The following is an 11,709-nucleotide window of genomic DNA, read 5'->3' as shown; positions in this document are numbered from 1 at the left end:
TCCTAAATATTTTCTCAAGGAAAAACTAATAGGCATGCTGATAGCATCGTACACCCCTAAACCCCATCTCCTAGATGGGTAAAGTAGAACAATAGAAATAGGGGATTTTTGAAGGTCAGTGACCAAAAAAATAAAAAAAAAAGGGAAAGTGTTTGGGAAGGATTGATAAATTAACTTGAATCTAACACAACTTTTCCCCATCCTTCTGTTAGTGAAATTGAAAAAAATACTTTCTGGTCACTGTGAATTAAGAAAAAAAGATAATAAAGAATTAACATGGCAAACTTAAGGGAGATAATTGTAAAAATTGGTGGCTGTTATGTACAGCCAGGTTACTGTAGAAATAAAAAATCATTATAATAACTCACAACTCAAGGATAGCTCCTAGCTAGTGGACTACTACAGCAATAAGCCTCTTAACCTTATCATTGGCAAAGTGTTACTTGGAGCTGCCCTATCCTGTATCCTTCCTGCATCCTGTATGTAATGTGTGTTTCCTACCACTTTGTCAAAAGGAAAAGAAAGCACACCACCATAACTGACATTTAGTGAAACTGGCCTGAAACAGAGGTTTAGTTTCTCTTGACTGTTAATGAAATTCCACCAAAGGGATTTTTTTTATCATGAAACTATAAAAATGAGAGGAAAAGGTAAAAACAAAGAAGGAAGATATTCACTCACCACCATGCTTTAACTTGGTGGGCGGATTACTTTATTTCTCTTATCATCACATTATGTGATAAACTTTTCTGTATACTTTCTATGCAAAGGTCATCTTGTGGGACTGGTGATTCAGGGACAATATTTTTTTCCCCATAACACAAAAAACTGCTTTTTTCAACAAAACACAAGACCTGTCCTAGAAAACTTGTTTGCAAGAGACCAGGTTCTTAAAATTTTTCACCTGCTTTTGGAGAAGCACCAGGAATGGTTAGATTGTGGAAATGTATTGTGAATGACTCAAACCCTTAAACTTTTTTTTTTTTATTTTTAAATGAAATTCAATGCTATGGTAACATTTACTCCTTCAAAAGTTCCATTCACCTTCTACTTTCAACAGGGAGCTACAAGGAAATGGGGGGTGGGGAGGGGGGAAGATTAATACAAATTTCAATTAATTTATTTCCTGGAAATGATAATATCTTTTGGGATAAATTTTTAAGGCAGCGGGATTTTTGGGCTGCAGCAGAGGTGACAGCACAGTGGTGACTGCACAAACATTTCTACCACACCAAAGGTCATTTGCAAACAGCAGTAACTCTAAAATGTCAACTAAGTGATGATGGATGGATGCAAGTACTCCTATACTTTATTTTGGCATCTGGATTGTGAATTCTGTAAATTGCAACCTGGCTATAAAATGAAGGAAGTTCTGTGTCACAATGTGCATAAAGGAGTTGCTGAACAAAATACAAGTACTGCATCTTGCCTGTACTAATTGCTGACGTGGGCTAAAGAACTGCTACAGGCTGAGCTTCCGTTCCTTTTGTTTCTTTACATGGGAAAGTCAGAAGGGAAGGGGAGATATTGTTCTAGTTTGGTTTCGAAAACAAAATTATCTGTAGAAATAGAAAAGAACATTTTTATAAATCCTGTCATTCACTCCTGTGTGGGGGAAAATTATGTGTTTAGTGTTTGCATACTAAGAAAACAGCTACCTGTTTCCAACTAACAATTATCTGATCAATTCAGTCAGACTCAAGTTTGAACATAGTTTTTATAATGCATATATTCCAACTCATGGAAAATTTCCATAGATAAATGAATTGCAAAAAACCATACTCATTTTTTTCAGTAAAACCCCTATAGAATAGAGGAAAATTAAATCAGTGGAGTTCCACAGAAGTGGTACGAGTTTCTGAACAAATCATTGGAGAATCTACAGCATTTAAAGATAATTAGAGGTGTCTGGAATACATAAATATATCCAGGGGGTCTCAGTTCATTGGGCCTTTATTCTAAAGTCTCTCCTTGACTTCAGTTTTAGTTATTTTATCTTAATGTGAAACAACCCATGTTCAGCACTAATAAATTAGTGTTTTCACAGGTTACAATAATTATAAATGCATTCTATTGTGTAGGCAAGGAATGAGTACAATTAGCAGAATCCCAGGGGACCTCAGAACTAGTATATGAATCTCTGCATGTTCTTAAACTGACAGTAGTTTGGCAATCACTGCTAAGGGTACTCTAAGGAAAGCCAGAACCTGCAAGTCTCTGTACTGAAGAAGCACCAAGAGGAAGCTGAGCAAGATTGCTTTGTTTGAACTGGGTTGCAAATTCTACACACATAAATATGGCCGACATCTGTTGTTAAAATATGATTTCATGGAGAAATTGATTTCAAGAAGTGATATTTTGTTAAGGAAAAGGAAATGGAGTACTCTGTAAGCCTAAGTAACATTTCTCCAAAACATTTTTTTTACAAGTATTATGTTGCAAATTTTCATATGCAGAAAAATACCGTTTCCCAGTCATGCTTCAGCATCAGGGCCTGACCAAAAAACAAAGTAATGCTGAGGCTTTTTAGATTAAAATATTGTATTACCATCTCTCATGGTGTCCTAATCAAACAATGTCCTCTCAAATCAATGTCCATAATCTCTGAGACAATTTAATTAACACCAACAACCTGAATGAAAACATAGGACTACCATTACATTTTACAACTCATGCAAATCTCATATAGATGCAAATTCAAGGAAAATCGAGGACCAGGGAAGTTCACTCATCCCATGGCTGAGACTTTTTACTCTTCTCCATTTTTCATATTGGCTATTTCATGGAGGGTTTAAGATTCAAATTTACTGAAGCCAGAAGGAACACAGGTATAGAACCACAGCACAGATAAAGAAAATTAGTTTAAAATTCATTATTACATCTCTTCTTAAAAAAAAAAAAAAGGCAACTGCAGTAACCCCTATTTACACTTTTAAAATTAGGGCACTGAAACAAAGATCAGAGACTGCCTTATCATAGGTCAAGTAGGTCAAGTTATCCCCAGCTGAGAGCTTTGGTGCAGAATAATCACTAAAATGATCAGTCCTCAGAAGTGTCAAGTTATACTTAAGAAAAAACATTTGCAGAATTGGGATCTAAAACATCTGTCTCTGAAGTAATTCAAGGAACATTAGTCACACTAATCTTTTTCAGATTTCATTTGCACTTGAAGAGATATATTAAAAGTATTCAACCAACAACAAGCCAGTTGTTCTGAAATGTACTCTTTGAATCAAACTGCACTAAAGCAAATCCTACACAGGGCAGACTGTTACAGGATTCATGTTTTCCTGGCAAAATTCTCCTCTACAGATTATCTAGGTAACTTATTCAGTAATAAAACACACTAGAAGCATCTGCTTCCATGGTTGACATCTTAACCCTCTCATGAAAAGTCACCTAAATTTTTAAAACGGGACAGCAAGGATAGTCTATTGAAGAACCTGAATCATTTGTTTAGGCCACATTAGGAGTTACCAATGGGTCGAGGTAGTTTATCTTTGTTTTACCTTTGCCTTCTACTCAGCACTGGTGAAACACACTGTCTCAGTGCTGTGACCAATTCTTGGCATCCCAGTACAAAAGAGATCTGAAGTGACTGCAGAGCCCAGGAGAGGGTCCAGAGACCTGTGGCTGTTCAATGTGGAGAAGAGTAAGCTCGAGGGAGTTTTATCAATGTACATGAATATCAGAAGGGAGGGTGTACAGAAGACAGAGGAAGACTCCTAGTGATATCCAGTGTCAGAACCAGAGACAATGGGCACAAACTGAGACACAGGAGGCCCTGCCTGAACATCCCTATTTTACTATGAGGGTGATGGATCACTGGCAAAAGCCCTGCATAAGGTAGTATGGGAGGCAGTGATAGGAATTACAGTCGGTTCTCTTCCAGGGGAGTGTCCTATGTGACAGGATCATTTAACTTCTTACTGACTTTACCTCCTGCCCTTCAAGTGCTATATTTCTCTACATAAAATGGGGCCAGCATGCCAAAATGAATAGAGGCTTAAACCTAGGTTACACAGATCTAGTTTCAAATTAGGGCTGAACCATGAAAAGTAAGGGTTTGAATTCTTCTGTCGGTAACAATTTTACCTGCAGTGAATGTTGAACAATTTACCTATAATAATGAAATGTTGGAAAGACTGATGTACTTCCTGCTCTGGGCATAAGTACTGTGATCTGCTATACTTGCTTATATTATTTTTCCAGATAAAGCCACTTTAGGGACTTTGGAGTGCTGTCTTTCCTGGGAATCGTGAGGGGCAGACAACTGCAGAGATTCTCCATTCTGCTAATAGGGTGGCAATTTCACATGCATGGCTGTAGGATTTTAGCCTTTTATAAGTCTTCTAGAGAAAGGGGAGTTTCTTATAAATTAAATATGATATCTGGACAAGTCTGTCTGTGGATCTTATCTAGAATGCCTCAGTATGCACACCTATTTCTGAAAGGTATAGCATGTAGTTATAGCAACCTGGTCTGATAACAACACAAAGTTAGCCATAGAGTATTTCCTTATTTTCTATTCAGAAAAGCATTTTATTTTCTACCTGTTTGATTTTGTACTGAAAATATCATTCAGAAAGTTTGTGTAGTTTCCATCCTAGGCAGTTTTCAAGGGCTGACTAGATGAATCACTGAGCAACTTCTGATCGCAAACCTGCTGCTGCTTGGAGTGGGAGATTGAACTGCAGATATTTTGTGTCTCTTAATCTCATTTTTCCTATGACCCTATATCAGGTTTTCTGCTTTATCTAAATTTTGCCACAAGTTTTGCTGGTGCTTCTATAAAGGTCTTAAGTAGAAGACAAAATCTGACTGCTCTAATGTTGGACCCATCATCAGGTCATCAGAATATGAGTGTAATTTTATTCTGATAGAAAATGTCTGCCAACATGGTCCTTTCTTTTTGTTTCTAATTGACTGGGGTTGACTTGTCTTTTTTTTTTACCAGGTTGGACAGATAAACTCAAGACAAATTTAGCAATGGATTTTGTCTGTACGAGCAAACACTACTATGGGCACTCACTAAAACATCAAAATATTATTTGCATTTTGAGTTGTGCAAATGATCACCTGCATTGCTCAAAACAGCTTCTGCTTCCTTCATTAGATGGCAGAGCCCTGGAAAAGAAAAGCTGCCAGATTAATTTCAAGCTTCTTATGATTCTGCTGAGAGAGATAGAAAAATAAATGGGGAATTATCATATTAAAAAAAAAAATCTCTTACTTTTAGTTTGTCTGAGTAAATTAGCCCAGGTGAAATTTTCTGGAAGGTAATGAAATGAAATATTTCTTCTAATGCATGTCAGACCTCTTAGCTACTTTCAGCACTGTATATGCCATATCCTTCTGCAACAATGTGCTTTTCCCACAAAAACATGCTCTATGGTGCTGTAATGATGAAGTTTGCAGTTGGCCTCAAGAGTTTCTATGTCTTACCTTTTCACTTGATTAATTGCATCCAAATCTGACAGCTTGCATTCAGGCCGGGGAGCCTCAGTCAAGAACTTTCTTAGCTTCATTTCAAAAGACTTTTTCATGTCTTGCAAGAACAAGTCATTAAGTTAACCTGTTACTGAGAAGTAAATTATTCTAATAGAAAACATGTTTTAAAGCACAGTTTAGTATAAAACCCTAACCCTCTGACAAGTATGCTGATGGTATGTCCCTTACCAGGTTAATATGAATTAATTCTTCTATCAGTTATGCAGGATGGTGAGCATCCTTTATGTGAGAGAGAAGTGGGTATTGGGAGGGCTGATGAGCCAGCTGGGAGCTTGGGTAGAGGATGGGAGAGGATGGGGGAGGTGGGAGGGAAGGGCACAAGGCTCTTTTGGGATCTCAGTAACAAAGACCTAACCACAATTGGCTTCATAGTATAGATTAAGAAAGAATAAAGAAAGGAGAGCAGATATTGCATGTAATGCCTTATATCCTTTCAGATGGCTGGAACCCCCTGGTGGTGCTGCATTGATGGATGGAATCTGCACAGCAAGTTATGGGAAAGCCCATCTAGGTTTTGTCTCTCTCACCTCACCCCTGTCTGCCTTTCTACCCTGCCCAATGCAGAACATGGGCAAGGCTGGTTAGTGTTACACCATTCCCAGCAGTGCCTCACAAAAATACAGAGAACATGAGCACAAACTGAACTACAGGAAGTTAACAGTCAAACACAGCAAAAAACATGATTTGTCATGAGTACAGAAAAACACTGCAATACGGTGTACATAGGGGATGTTGAGCCTCCATGCTTGGAGACACTTGAAACCCTGCTGGCTCTATGCAGTCTGTGTTGGCTGTGTTTTGGGCAGGGCAGTTGCACCAGACCATGTCTAGAGGTCACTTCCCACCACCCTCATGCATTAATTCCATGAACGAAAGTAAAACACATTTTGTAGCCTTTGCAATTTAAGTCATTATTAAGACAAAGTTTCTAAACAGAAGCAAAATCTTTTCTACTCCAGCTAGTACCTTACGCAGAAGATTAAAAAAATGAAAAGAATGTAGGATGTGTCTGAACCAAATTATTCAAAAGCTGAGAAATGTAAATTATGTGACTGCCTTAGCAAACTTTTTTTGACGCTTGCTTGAAAGATGATTTCTAAAAAGTTCCCAAGTATCCTTATCCAATCTTTTTAACTCTTTAATCAGCATTAGTCATTAGAGCTGTCAGCTCTTCTAATGAAACAATGAATACAATATCACCTATGTTCTTGTGGGCATGTATTTTGATGCAAAAAGGAGATGAATCAAAATTAAACTTTATTTTTTTCTTTTTTACAGCCAGTGAACAAGCAATGAGTTTCTAGTCACTATTAGCTTTGCAGTAGCAGGTTAGAAATACTTTCGTGTCTTTAAGATGCAGAAAAAATCTTCATAGCAATTTATATATTCAAAGCACATCTCCAAGCAACTCTGCCTGCAGCTGTGATTGCTCAGCAATTATTTAAAAGAAGCTTCAGGTATCAAAAGTTGGATCCGTTGATAATGCACTTTCAATGTCCAGTTCTGAAGATTTCTGCTTAACTAATTTGCCCTTTCTCACATACTACCTTTGTGGCAGAGGCAGGGACAGAAGGCAATTTCCTGAGCTTACATTCATCTTCTTTAACCTTTCTAGTTCCTACTCTGTTCGCCATCACCCAAATTCTCTGCATAACACTCGGCTTCCTTATCCAGTGAGGCAAGGAACGACCCAGCTACCTCTGCTATGCAACCTTAATTCACCTAAGGGCACTGGACCATCACCAGATGGACTCTGAGCATTAACAGACACATGCTGCCTTTTGGAAGAATTGAATAGAGATTACCAAGTACAAAGCCTGATAGCTAAAACACATTTGAGCTAACAAATCTGAGTTTCCTGAGTAGTCATTGCAACCCTGGCCAACATTGAATTCTTCCTTCCAGCACTGGGTGAGTGTATGGAGAAATCCCCTGTGCTCCTCAAAATTTAATACCAGCATGAGAGGGAAGAATCATATGGAAACAAGCTGAGTTCATGTTCCTTAAATCAGAAAGGGTTTTAAATCTTCTACATCCACCTTTTAAACCAATATACAGCTGTAGCCACAACACTTTTTCATATGGAACAACCACAAGATGGGAAAAAACTGCACTCCTTGCTAAAATGTCAGTGATTTGCTAATCCTGGAGATATGGCAAGGCACCAACCCCCGAGCAGTTCATTTGTAGCTGTATTTTTTCAGAACATCAGCCCTTCTTAACTGTTTTGGTTCTTCTCCTATCTTTGTTATTTTTTGTGGCTAGTGTTCTCATACATGAATAAATATTAAGTGCAGTTTAATCTTAGTTACTGGGTACTTCAAAACTGTCATGATCTCCACTACATCCTCCAGGAATTCTGACTTAGAGTTCAGGATAGTCTGCATTTTATCCAAATACATAGAGACATTTCCCCCCAAACACACACTTTATGATTGATCACCCTGGTCAATCACGTTCTATCACTCCTCCAGCCATCATCAGTGACCTTAAGCTGGTCCTCAAGGAGTGATTCTTCCTAGGATATCAATTGTGTGCTCAACAGAGAAGGATAAATGACCAAAAAAATGTAGAGGAGATATGCCAACAAATCTGGGTGAGATAATGTACCCCTGTATAAGTTCCATTACACTGGAAGAAAGATTACTAAAAAAAAACATGCCACTTAAGATGAGGTCCCTAGCAGCCAAATTCCATGTATATTTATAAGAACAGTTTGTGATGATAGTTAGATTTCCCAAGGATATTCTAGTGGAAAAAAAAAAAAAAGGCTCCATGCACACAGAGAACAAGCAAAAAGAACTGCAATGCTCACTTGTTCTGTACTCCTTGCTGTACTGGAGCAGTATTTATTTTAAACTCTGTTTGTCTTGATCACATTACCACATTGAAAATATCTCTATCATATACTTGTTGTATGTGTGACTCAATCATTATTTATGGTTTCAGTTTAAAAGTCTTCCTTTGACTTAAGCAGTGAATTATCTATTTTTAAGTTTTGTCAAAGTCATTGGTCTAGATATAAAATTATTACTTTCTTAAAAAAATTAAAAAGTTTATATCATTTAAATTGTTTTGTCAGCAATGAAAGCATGATCCAAACAGCAATAATGAAGCTCTAGATGGAACCAAATCCCAACAAAAGTCACATTAGCAGTCAAGAGTCTCCCTGTCATAGAATCACTTGTGTTGGAAAAGGCCTCTAAGATCACCAAGTTCAACTGTCAATCCAACACTGCCAAGTCCATCACTAAATCATGTCCTAATATTGAACATTTTTGTTCTTTTGCAGAGGCCATTCTCCTTCCCTCAGTGTTGCTCCAAGCCCCTTATTTCTGTCTCTGCAGAGGGGTTTTTATAGGGCCAATAACCTTCATTTATACAGGGAAAAGTTATAGCTGAGAGCGAAAAATAATTTCTATGCTGGTAAAGACTTTCAGGAGTGTTTAAAGGACTCAGGAACCACAGCATTCTCTAAAAATAATACTAGCTTTTGAAAATGTCTATCCATTCTTTAGTTCCCCTGAAAACTATGTTTGCAGTTGGTTATACAGAAGCAGGACTAGTAATGGGTGGTTCAATGTTTCTTGAAGATGAAGGACCCATCTGCTGAAACATGAAATAATTTAAGTTATCCCAAGTCAATGCATATAAAAATATTTCATTTCACAAAATAGCTTACATTTTTCTGCTGAAGAAGTTATAATTTCGCTTAAGCAATCAGTATATGATTGAACAGAAACAGTCTGAAGTGAATATTTCATTATAAGGAATTTTTCCCTCAACTGTACTCAATACAACAAAAATTACTCTGACTTGCTTGTAAAACTAAAACAATTTTGGTCTTTTACTCTCCTGTTGTTGTGCAGCTTTAGTACAAAAAACCATTCCAGGCAACTGGCTACAGTTGTCTGCTACCTCATAGCTCAATTTTAAATGCACCAACTGACCAGTGTAAATAAATTTCAGGTATATAAAATTACTTTTGTTATGCTACTATTCTATCTTATAAATGTCTATAATTCCATTAAAGATATACGAAAAATGGCAACAGTACCACCTGAGCAAGCATTTCAAGTGCTGATGTGCTACGCAGTAGTTATAAATGAACACATTCTTTCCCAGTGATTACCCAGAAATAGTAATCCTCTTTTCCTGTTCCTTATTTAGCATCTGGGAGCAAAACACCAATCACCTAAATTCCACAGATTTTTAAAAATAGCTGTACAGAACCTCTGAAGGAAGAAAAGGTTTCACTTCCGTTTCTGGTGGCACAATGTGTGTCATTGCATTCCTATTATAGAACCCTGCATCACAGAAGTGAATGTGGAAGCCATATGCTATCATCTCTGCTGCAAGGCAGCACTTCTTGAATAAACATTTGAGAGCAGTAGACATAATAGCACTGTAGGACCACTTATAGTCCACATAAATAGGGATATATACATCTCTCAGCTAATTCCCATACTAAATATTGAAATAGATCGTAGAAGGTATTGACATGAAGAAGGATACTTATGGGAAAAAGTTCTTTCCTTCTGTTACACGAAATATGGAAAGAATAACCCATGCCTTTAAAAATGTTAAATTTGAATAATTTTTCAGTTTTGTTTAAGGAAACTTTTTTTGTCTCATTTTAATTGTACTGTTACCAATATTAATTCCTTTTACAATATTTAGCTTATGTAATTCTCAGTAAATTCAGTTTCATATCTTAGCTATTATGATTTCTTTTTCTTCAGACTATTAGTTAAAATCAGTTAGCCAAGTGCTTCTGTTACTTCTGGGATCTATTTTTTATAGTAAATCTATTGGCATAAAAGGGCATTCACCTTCTGCTTTAAATCTCATTTACACATATTTGTTCTTCCTACACTTTTCCTTCCCTTTCCCTCCTATACAGATGATTACCACTTTCATTTCAAAGGAAAAACAGGGTGGAGGAAAAGAACAGTTCTTAAAAGCTAGGTTGGAAATTAGCTAGCAGCTATTTTCACTGATTTTTTTTTTCCCCAAATCTTTATAAGTACTCCTTTTCTAACTAACAGAAAAAGAAATTGTTTCATAAGATAGGCTTATGAAAACCAAACAGACGAAAATTTGGTATGGTGCTATGTAGATATCATGGTAAAGGAAATATTCATATGTTTTTTCTTTCACAAAAGAGTCAACTGTAGAAAAGCCTGCCAAAATCAGGGAAATACAGTGCTTGTTCACTGAGGACAGGACAAGGACCAATGGGTTATATTACTAAAGTGCTTGATGTTTAGGATACTAAAGTTAAACTGCTGGAGTTTTCATCACTGGACCTCTCCTCCCTTCTCCTCTCTTCTTCTCCCCTCCACTCTACTCTCTTCCCCTCCCCTCTTCTCAGTTCTTCTCCTCTCCCCTCCCCTCTCGAAAGAAAAGTAGTCTTGATTTCATGAAAGGACTAGAATACAAAAAGATTTTTGCAGATCATTCCTTTTTTAATTAAAAAGTCTTTTAGTTTGAAGTTCATCCATTTGCAATATCTCTTTTTTTTTTTTTTAACCTACAGAAGAACCATATATTTAATTCTATGCCTTTAGGAAATCATCCCCAGTTTGCTGAAGCAAAATGAGCAAGCGATACTCCTTCAGAAGCCCATTACATGCATTTTCCCATCCACGCATGGCATTGGAGCTAATCAGGGAGTTCCCATGGGACAGACATGGGAAAATGCTGTGGCCACAGGAGAAGTTCCTGGTTCTTACATGGAAAGAAAGATTTTTCTGAAAAAAAAAAAATCAGTGCATTTCAGAAGAGGCTGCCCATGAGGGCTTTTCATGTGTAGTCTCATTACCTCCTCTGCCCTGCTCCTACCCTCAGCTCCAGATTCCCAGCTCCCCTGGGGGAGCTACCCTATGCAGCTTCCAAACACCTTTTCTTATCCATTATCTCAGAAAGCTTGCATTGTTATTGAAATAAGGGTACACATATCCAGAATTTGGGGAAGTCATGCAGTTCCCCAGTTTCCATTTACAATTTCTCTTGGTTTTCAGTTTTTCTTAAATTTATTTTTATTTTTTAAACTTGATATAATTTCTTTTGATAAAACTTTAAATAAAAATAGAAAATTATCAGTAATTTCACAAAAAGGCAGTAGTGGATGGAGAAAGTGAGGAAAGCCATGGCATGTTCATGCATTGCTCATTTTTGAAAAGGTAAACACGAATC

This window comes from Anomalospiza imberbis, chromosome 3, assembly GCF_031753505.1.
Source record: "Anomalospiza imberbis isolate Cuckoo-Finch-1a 21T00152 chromosome 3, ASM3175350v1, whole genome shotgun sequence".
NCBI classification, from domain to species: Eukaryota; Metazoa; Chordata; class Aves; order Passeriformes; family Viduidae; genus Anomalospiza; species Anomalospiza imberbis.
The sequence above is the reverse complement of the archived record's forward strand: the minus strand, read 5'-3'. Positions refer to the sequence as shown.